This window comes from Catharus ustulatus, chromosome 4 (assembly GCF_009819885.2).
Source record: "Catharus ustulatus isolate bCatUst1 chromosome 4, bCatUst1.pri.v2, whole genome shotgun sequence".
In the NCBI taxonomy this organism is placed as follows: Eukaryota; Metazoa; Chordata; class Aves; order Passeriformes; family Turdidae; genus Catharus; species Catharus ustulatus.
The window spans coordinates 50,660,521-50,669,793 of NC_046224.1; the positions used below are offsets into that span (position 1 = coordinate 50,660,521).

At 39.0% G+C, this 9,273-nt stretch overlaps 1 long non-coding RNA gene across 1 annotated transcript; it reads left to right on the forward strand.

Moving 5' to 3' along the window:
• The first annotated feature begins 1,587 nt into the window (after positions 1–1,587).
• LOC116995936 lies at positions 1,588–7,637 on the forward strand. Its single transcript, XR_004417825.1, has 3 exons — positions 1,588–1,673; positions 2,069–2,170; positions 5,807–7,637. It is a non-coding gene; the product is annotated as an uncharacterized LOC116995936 (long non-coding RNA).
• The last annotated feature ends 1,636 nt before the right edge of the window (positions 7,638–9,273 follow it).

Consider the following 9,273-nt stretch of genomic DNA (forward strand, 5'->3'; position numbering starts at 1 on the left):
TATGACTGGGTATAAAGGAAAATATTTTCCCGATGAGACTAAAAAATAATTGGAACAAGGAGGTTGTGCAGTTTCTACCCATGGAGGTTTTCAATGCCTAGCTGGGTAAAGCCCTGAACAACTTAATCTGACCTCGTAGCTGACTCTGTCTTGAGCAGGAGGCTGGACTACAACCATCCTGAGGTCCCTTCCAGCCTGAATTATCCAGGGATCCTGTGTTTCACACAACTCACAGCAAAGCTGTACAGCTTTGCTGCAGCATGCTGCAGACACTGTGGTTGTCAATGACGGTTCAGACACTGGCCAGTGTCACCAAAGGGAAATGCACTGATGTTTTGGATCTGAACCCCAAACACATGGATAAGAGGAAATGTTTAGAGGAAATAGTACTCTAGGCTTTCTATAATCTCATATTCTTCCTTGTGCAGCTGCTTATGGCCGCTGTCTGAGCTGGGGACTGTCCGTCCATTTCCCAAACCAGTACAGCTCTTTTTGTCTCTTTATTTCTATGAAACACACCATCAGCATGATCTACTGTTTCAAACCTAAAATTTTGCAGAGCTTTTAATTACAGGGAAGTGGAGCTTTTAGAACGTCATCCCTATCCTTGGAAGGAATAGTAAAATAATGAGGCTTTTCAGATTACTTTTTTCCCAGTCAATTTTCATAATGACAGTATTTGGGGAGAAATTGAAGATTGTAGCATATTACCAAAAAGTACCAGAAGTATTGTAGAGAGATCTATTTTTATTAATTTTTTATTTTTACTTTTTCAGAAGTCCAACAAGTTCATTGCAATCTGCCTTTCAAGGTCATCCATCTGAATCAATGATCTTAGCTCCACCAGTTTTGATTTTTTGAATAAAATTGTAATTACCATCCTTTTAAGCACCAGCTGTTCTATTGAAACATGATACTGGTGGTGTACTCAGTCCTGGTGGAAAAATATCTGTGAGCTGCTCTTCACTGAAGCCTCAGAGCTGATTGCAAGAAGCATTTTTAGTCACAGAATTAAAGGGGCCACAACCAGATCCTTTATGGAATGCAGTTCCTTCTCCTTTTGTGCATTACCCTGTTCAAACATGCATTTGAACTTCCACTCTACTTGTTCCTTATAAAATAAGGAGAAAAGGGAAAGTGCAATATCATGCAGTGGAATGTGCAAAGGAGTAATCTATGTGCTTGTCCACATGCTGAGCCATATGAGAGCAATGCACAGAAACATTTTGGGGAAGTGTTTCTCTGCCATTCTTTAGCAACACCCATTTTTTAGCAGTATGTACCATCAACAGGCAACCAAGGTTAACAATTTAAGAGGAAGGCTATAATCTGTGTACAGTAGGACACTGTACTAAAGAAGAAATCAGTGATGAAAAGAGAAGCAGAAGAAGTGCTTTTCTAGCAGGATTTGCAGGAGAATTGAAAGGCTGATTGGCACAGGAAGTGGCATGGGAAAATAAAAGCAAGAGGTAGAATTTGTCTTGGCAGGAAAGTGATGTTCTACTATTAGAAATGCCTGCAGGCCAAAAAGAAAAAAAAAATCCTGTGCTGAGATTTAAAAAGGATTTTCCAATTGCTTTAAAGCTCAGCTGCTACGCTAAATATCTTCCCAAAGCACGCAGAACTTGAGAAGTACAGAAGCTTTTGGTCATGCTCAGAGAAGCCAGAGACCAGTGAGTATTTATCCTCTCAGACTGGGATAGTGACAATTTCTATGCAGGCAGGCAAAATGCAAGGAGCAGCCAGGCACTGGGGTGCACCTGTCAACTGCTGCATCCCTATCTTCCCTCTTTTCCCCTGAAAGATTTTTCCTTACATATTGTATTGTAGTGTATTTTCCTTTTTTCTTCTATTTTTATAAGAAATTAGGACAGTGGTAGTTTAGCAACATGTCTGAACAGTAGCTCCTGCCAGGTCAGGGTGCTACCAGAGGGCACTTGGGCCTGAGAATGCAGGGGAGGGAACTTGCCTCGTCAGCTGCAAAATCTGAAGCATTGCAGTACTGCTGACTGATTAGGCATTGCTATATTTTTCTCTATTAATTACATGGCCTTTTCTCTTTCCAAAGCCAGGAAAATGTCCACGCTGTCAGAAGCCTTTGCCTACGAGGACACTCATCCCTCTCAGTGTGCAATCAGGAATCAGAGTCCCTGGCAAGCCCCTGCTCTCTGTAAGTCTTTCCCTTACACAACAGACCTTGAGCAGTATTCCTGTGCTCAGTGCTCCTGACCATTAACTCATAAGGCCCCAGTCCAAGAAGGCCTTAATGCACATAACGACATACCACTTTTCCTAAAGATTGCACATAGCATGCAACCATTATCCCTAAACTTGGCCTGAAGAAGTATTTCTTTCTGAGTCAGAGACAAGAAAATATCTGGAATGAAAAGGCAGGACACAAGGAGCAGTGAAGGAATGCAATACTAAGTTTTTGCTTATTTATTTGACAGAAATAAATACAGAAATGAAGAAGTGCAATACCAAGGGCATATTGGAAATACTAGTAAAATTGAATGGACATAAGATTATTTATTTTGTGACATCCCTGTCTATCCCTGATTGCAGATATTTGGCACAGGAATTATATTTTGCTGCTTTTGTGTACAGCAGCTTTTGCCAGAGTTGTCCTTGATCTCATGTGCTGAAGAATAGATGATAATACCTGGTAACAAGTATGGAGGGCTCTTGTACTCGTTAAGGTATTTCTGAAAAGCAATGAGAGGAAAATCAGGATGACCACGTGTATTAATAAAATAGACTTGCTGACTAGAGAACTCAAATTATTTCATTTAAGGTAATACGAAAGATTGAGACTACAACTTTCTTTCAGAGATGCTAATTTTGTCACTTCTTTGATATTTGCTCTTGCTTTAAACAGTATAGTCTTTTATCTTGATAGCTGATGTTGAATGGAGAGTCTTTTATTTCAAGATATGTAACTCATCACATCTCCAGATGGAGCCACTGCAAATAGTCTGAGCACTTCCAGTTCCTGCTTCTCACTGTGCCTGGATTCTGCTAGCCAACACGAGGTCATTTTGTCTTAGTAGTTCATTGAATTGGTATATTAGTAATATATCAAAGATGATATATTACTTAATGAAATGCCTTAATGAAATGCAGCAGCTGGATATAGTCACAGCATTTGAAAGCAATGTCAGAAAAAAAAGGGCTGTTTACTCTGCATGGAAAGGAAAGGCTGGTGATATTAGATCTCCCGGAAGCTGGAGGCTCCAGCTCTGCAGCAGGTGAAATAGACAATACACATTTGGTGTTATGTGAATGTTAGAGCTGGTGATAGACATGTAATCTCAGTCAGTTGGCTGAGATTCACAGAGCAGGCAGAGGCTGCTGCAACCAAGTAAGCTTCCATATGCTGCCTTGTCTAAAAACTAATCTGGAAAGCAGGCAGAAAATACTTTGTCAGACCATAACAACTTCTTGGCTTCATAGCCAAAAGTTCTGCTGCGGCTTGTGACCAGCATCAAACACGTGGGACTTGGGTTTCTCACCTGGGTGTTGGGCTGAGAGCATCAGCTCATCCTGTACAGGTCAGGGGGTCACCTTCAGGGGTTGGCACTCCTTGGCCACTTGTGACTAGTGGCTGGTGTTGGAAGCAGAGCTCAAGGTGAAAGATCTCCATATACCACTACCTGTGCTCCAGGCTATCCATGTTTTCTCAGAACACAAAAGTACAGAAAAATAAAGACTCCAAAATGGCAGTGATGTTTCTTTAACTTCTTCTATCAGTGTGGTATTTTCTCTTTGTGAGGATATTATTTGTTTGCAGGTGACCACTGCTTTTCTTTTTCCTCTGTGAGATTATCATCTTAGAGAAAGAAAAAAGGGGTCCCTGACAGCTTTTAGGACACATGGTGATTATAGGAGTACTGTACTTTGTTTCTCCTTGAACACATTTCGTGCTTTTTTTTACGCTTTGTTCTTCCTGGTCATTTGATATCTGAATGTGCTTATCTCTGAAATAACCTCACCCAGAGATCTTGAAAAACTCCTTTCCTCTAGAGTCCAGTGATATCCTTTCTGTATTACTTACAGATGCAATAAAAAAACCCCTTCTCAACTGCAATCTCTTAAGATTGCAGAGTAACTGATCATGCTGTTGGCTCAATTTGCTTTTTGATCATTTAGTTGATAAGGTGAATCCTGACTCAGTCAGATTTTTCTATAGTGGATCAATCAAGTGATGGAAACTGAATATTGCATTTCCTCACACTATGATAATCAGGAAAAGCATCAGCATCAGTACACATCTATTTTGGCAGGTAGTTTTAAATCGTGATTTTTATCAGCTACTAATATCCATTAAAAAGAGCTGCATTTTGGAATGACAGCAATTATGCTCACTCTGCTGCTGTGTGAATAGCTGTGTGAAGTGGACAGGGCCCAGGGGTTGCCCCAGTGTGTTTCTTACCAGTTACCCACTAGGTCAGTGTGGGGTTTACTGGTAAATAATTTTGTATGAGATTGCCTACAAATGATTAGATTAATAGGTGGGAAAATCTCAACCAATAACAGAAATGTGTAGTAAAAGTGATCTATCCTGAGAGTTACTCTTTTACTTTTTCCTTTTGAGTAATTTTATTTCATCTGAACTAATTAATTCCTTATCAGTAAGAAACCAATAAGAAAATTACATTTTCTTATTGGAGGAATATAATGGCAAAGCCCAAAAAACAAAAAACCAAAACAACAAATCAAAAAAACCCCAACAACAAAACCACCCAGAAAAAAAAAAAAGCCAAATATAAAATATAGCCTTTCAGAAGACAATAGCTGGTACAATAAGGACATGAGATAATTTCAAAGTTCTCTTCAACTGATCAGAATTGAATGGTAACCAAATGGAAAATGTCTTCCATCTTAATAAACGAGTTTTCTCCCTTAATATAGACTGTACTATCAATGCCTGAAAATGATAGTGAAACTGTGCTTTAAATTCATTGTGTACTACATGACTTGACTTTCGGAGAATATTTTTTAACACACTTGCCTCGTTTACGCATTATTCTTTCCTTCCTTCAAAAGTATGCAAATGACCAAGTCCTGACAACACCTACCCTTTGCTTAACTTTTCATATTTTATTGCAAAAATCTTAAATCCTGTGGATTGTAAGCTCCTCTGAAATATCAATATATTAAAACAAAACATAATATTTTCTGAAGCATTTTAATGAATTGTAATAATTGTAAAATGAGTGGTTTCTTTTGTTTTTGTGAGTATAGAGAGAATTTTTAGTGGCAAAATGAATAATAACTTTTTTTGAGTATCTTCACTGAAAATTAAGTAATCCAAACAAATATAACATTCAATCCCTTGTCTATCTGCATCCTAATAAAGTTTAATTAGATGTAATTACCTGTCATTTCCACTTCTCCTGCCTTCTGAAAGTGAAAATATAAAACCAGCTTGCCTTTTCATATAGGATTCAATTTCAAGAAATCAAAGATATGTTTATACAGTCTGAATTTCTGGATAAATGTTTTTGAACTACTGACCACTTAAGAAACGTCTTAACCTCTTCCTTAGTAGATATTGCATCCCTGTTCTCTGTAAATTCTAATCTGAATGGTTGTTACCGGCTATTAAATTTATCCAAGATGGAATTGTTGTTTGCCTATATGATCAGTTTATTTATATGTGTTTTTTTAGAAAATTCCTATTTGTTTAAAGGCATGAAATGGCAGTATTTAGTTAAAGAAGTACTACTAATTATAAATGAAAGTTATTATTCTGTATTTAGGCTGAATCCAAAAATTCCATCATACACCCATTCCTCTGTTGTAGTTCTGTTCCAGCAAAACCTCACCCAAATCTGCAGAAGACTGGTAGTTCATTTGATGAACTTAAGTACTTAAAACGGAAAAAAATATCAACTCATCATTTTTAGGCCTTTGTGGAATTCTCTGTACCACATGGAAATGAACTCTCTTATCTGCTCGGAGACTGATGTGAGAAAAAGCAATATCACCTCTGAATATATTACCAGGATAAAATAGCTGCTTTCCAAGAGAGGGAGAAAAGGATGATGGTGGACGTGATATCCACATGCCTGCAAAGCTCTGTGTTTCACTGATATCTTTATTTCCACACCAAGCAGAAGGATGAATCTTCCAGTTTCTAAAAGAAGTGATGCTGTGAAGTTGCTGGGAACAGGGTTTGGCACTATTTTTTTCCCATCATTCTCTTAAATAAGTCCCAAAGTCTTATGCTTGCTTGTTAGGCTTATAAATACAGACTGCTTCCTTTTCCGCTCTGGCTGCTTTCCTCAGTATTGGCTGGCTTCAAGGGATGGGGAAGAAACATGCTGACAATGCTCACACTTTCTGTGAATCTCTTTCATTTATTGTAGCCTTTAGCTCATATGAATTCCAGCTTTGAGGCGTTTGCTTGTACAGCCGTCTTGTCACTGACAGTTTCTCCAGCTGCCCCAAATCCTTTCCAGCTCCGCTCTATTTTAAGGACCTGGCTGCACCACATCTTCTGGGTAAAAAAAGAGAAACAAAAATAAGTGTTTATTTGCCAGTGTCTTCTGGAGATGAAACAACTCAGCAGCTAACCCCTGCTGGGGAAATAGTTGCCACATTTGTTTAGTTCAGAAAGACCAAGCACCTTTCCTGTATCGGGGACTGCAAGAGTTTCATAAATAGCTGCTTCAGTATTTGTGCACCTAATCCTTTCTATGCAGAAGCCACTGGAGATAGTATACATTTATTAATAAACCTAATAGTAGGTGTCTATAGGTGGATGTTGACATGTGGGTTTGAAGAGCTTGTTACAGGCAGTGGAGATCTAGGCAATGCAGGAGCCTGCAGAACATTGCAGCTGGCCCATGCTGGGAGGCTCAAATGAGATGCCCCCACCAAACCATTTTGTGCTGAGCTGTAACTGAGGCATTCACACCAGGATGGCAGACATGAGGCAGCACCTCCCAGAGGTCCATATCCTCCCAGAGCAGCAGTGAAGGGTCAGGAGGGAGATGCTAGTGTGTCTCAGCACCAACTGCTCATCTGTAGCAGCTCCCTAGTCCTCTGCTCTGAAAGGAGTTGAGTTTCCCTCTCACAAGTGTCTGACTCCATTGATTTGTCATGTCAGCTTAAACACATGGCTTGCCTGTGGACAATCACAAATAGTGCATCTGTCTTTAGGTATCATAATCTGGACCTGAATTTCTCCACAAGACTTACTGCTGGGCCCTCGCTTTTACTGCTTTGTACCATACTGGGGTTACACCAGTGGGTTCTGGAGAGCTCCTGGAGTAGGTGTCACAACAAGGCACTGCATTCTCCAAGAAGGCTGGAAATATGCAGTCAAGGAGCTTGTGAAACATGCAGATTTAGAGCGCCCTGAGTGCATGCACTGGAATACAATCAGGCCTTAAGGCAACTGAGCATACATAGGGCATGGGCAAATGAACACAGACAGAGCACTGGCTAATGCAAGTTAGAGCCATCCTTAAGGCAAGTTATTCCCAAATATTTATTGGGACTGAAAAGCCACTTTTCACTGTTGTTGGTTTTTTTTTTTTTGCCATATGACTCCTCAGACCCTGTACCAACTATAGATTGCAGGATCCAAAGACTAGGCTATTATTCTTCAGTGAATCTTATAATAGAAAGCACAACACTGCCTAACTTGTCTGATGGTAATGTAAATGTACTAATAAAAATAAATGTAATATTAAACTCTACTGCCCAATATATTTAAAAGACTGTATCCTAAATTAAAATGCATTGGAAAGTACATATTGAATATATTAAAAAATGCATTTTACAATATATTTACACTTCTCTTTCACAACACTCACTGTCAGAAAAATTGGTAAGAAATAGCAGCAAGGCTCATGTTGTAACAAAACTAAGATTTCTGGCTGTATTGACACCAGGCTGGCTTTCCTGGAGTTAATCTGTTGAGGACTGCAAGAGTCTATTGTGCAGAAACACACAGAAGCTGTTCAGATCTGGAAATGTGTAGCTGCATTGGCATGGCACTGCCCAGCATTTACGCTCCACAAACACATCTGAACTTCTTTGAGCCTTGAACTGCTGGCTCTGTATAGTGCCAGGCTAAGACATGGGGACCCACTGGCTCAGGCTGGCTCTAACTCAGGTGCTTCATTGTACACCAGAAACTCTAACTTCATTATACACCAGAAATCTGGCCTTCATGTCTAGGAATAAACAGGCAAAAAATTTCAAATATGAGCTGTCCCTCTTTTCTTCAGCTCACCTTAGAGGTACTCTAATAATACATGTATTCAAGATAGACTTGATAGGTTCAAGCAATCAAGATAGATTGCTCTAGTGCCAAACTACAAACTTTTATATATTCTCTGGTTGCTTAAGTCATTCTTAGCCACAGACATTTGCTGCCACTCTAGTATCTGGATACACAAAAGACTGATTAACTCACATTCACATTGAACTATAAAATGTATTTCATTAGTGTTTTAAGTAAAATTTCTTTGCTACATCCAGATTTTATCTTCTGTAGTTAACTGATGCAGCACTTATTCTAGGAGGGCTTTATCTCTCTGCAAAGACATGTGTTTTTTAAAATTCCTTACATTGTGCAGCAGACTTAACCGATGTGGTCCATTTATTCCCCCTTCAGCACATTATCTCCAGTATGTAAAATGAATTATTACCTCTTCTCCAGTGAAACAGCACATTATGCTCCACTGAAAACCCAAAACTTGTAGTTTGCATTTCCACAAAATGTTCTTCCATGATGTCTGTGTGTCTCTAATGACAGTTATTTCACTAACTGGTCATTTGTATTGTTCTAATAGTATTAAAAGTATATGTTAACATTAAAACTTTATTGAACTGGTTCCCAAAGGACATTAGAATCTGAGGGTGAAACTCATTCCCATGCAGCTCATTTGCCAGCCTAAAGAATACAGGTTTTACATGTGATTTATTGATGCATGGCCCAGCTGTTCAGCGTCTGCTAAGGAGATTTTCATCCTGCTTGCATGAACCCTGGGTAAGACCTTGCTGCTGTCTCATAGGAGTCTTATAAATTTTAAATGGTACTATTTAAGTGTGTTAAGTGTGTAAAGCTCATGGCATTTATGTGAGAATCACTTTGTCCAGCCCTAAAGTGGAAACCACTTCTGACATAAAATACAACTGCTATTTAGTACCTCTAAAATGCTGCAGAAATGTGAATATATATTCCATATTTCTATGAAAATACTACACTGTGAAAGCAGTGTAGTAGACAATAAAACAAATATCCTTTCTAATATT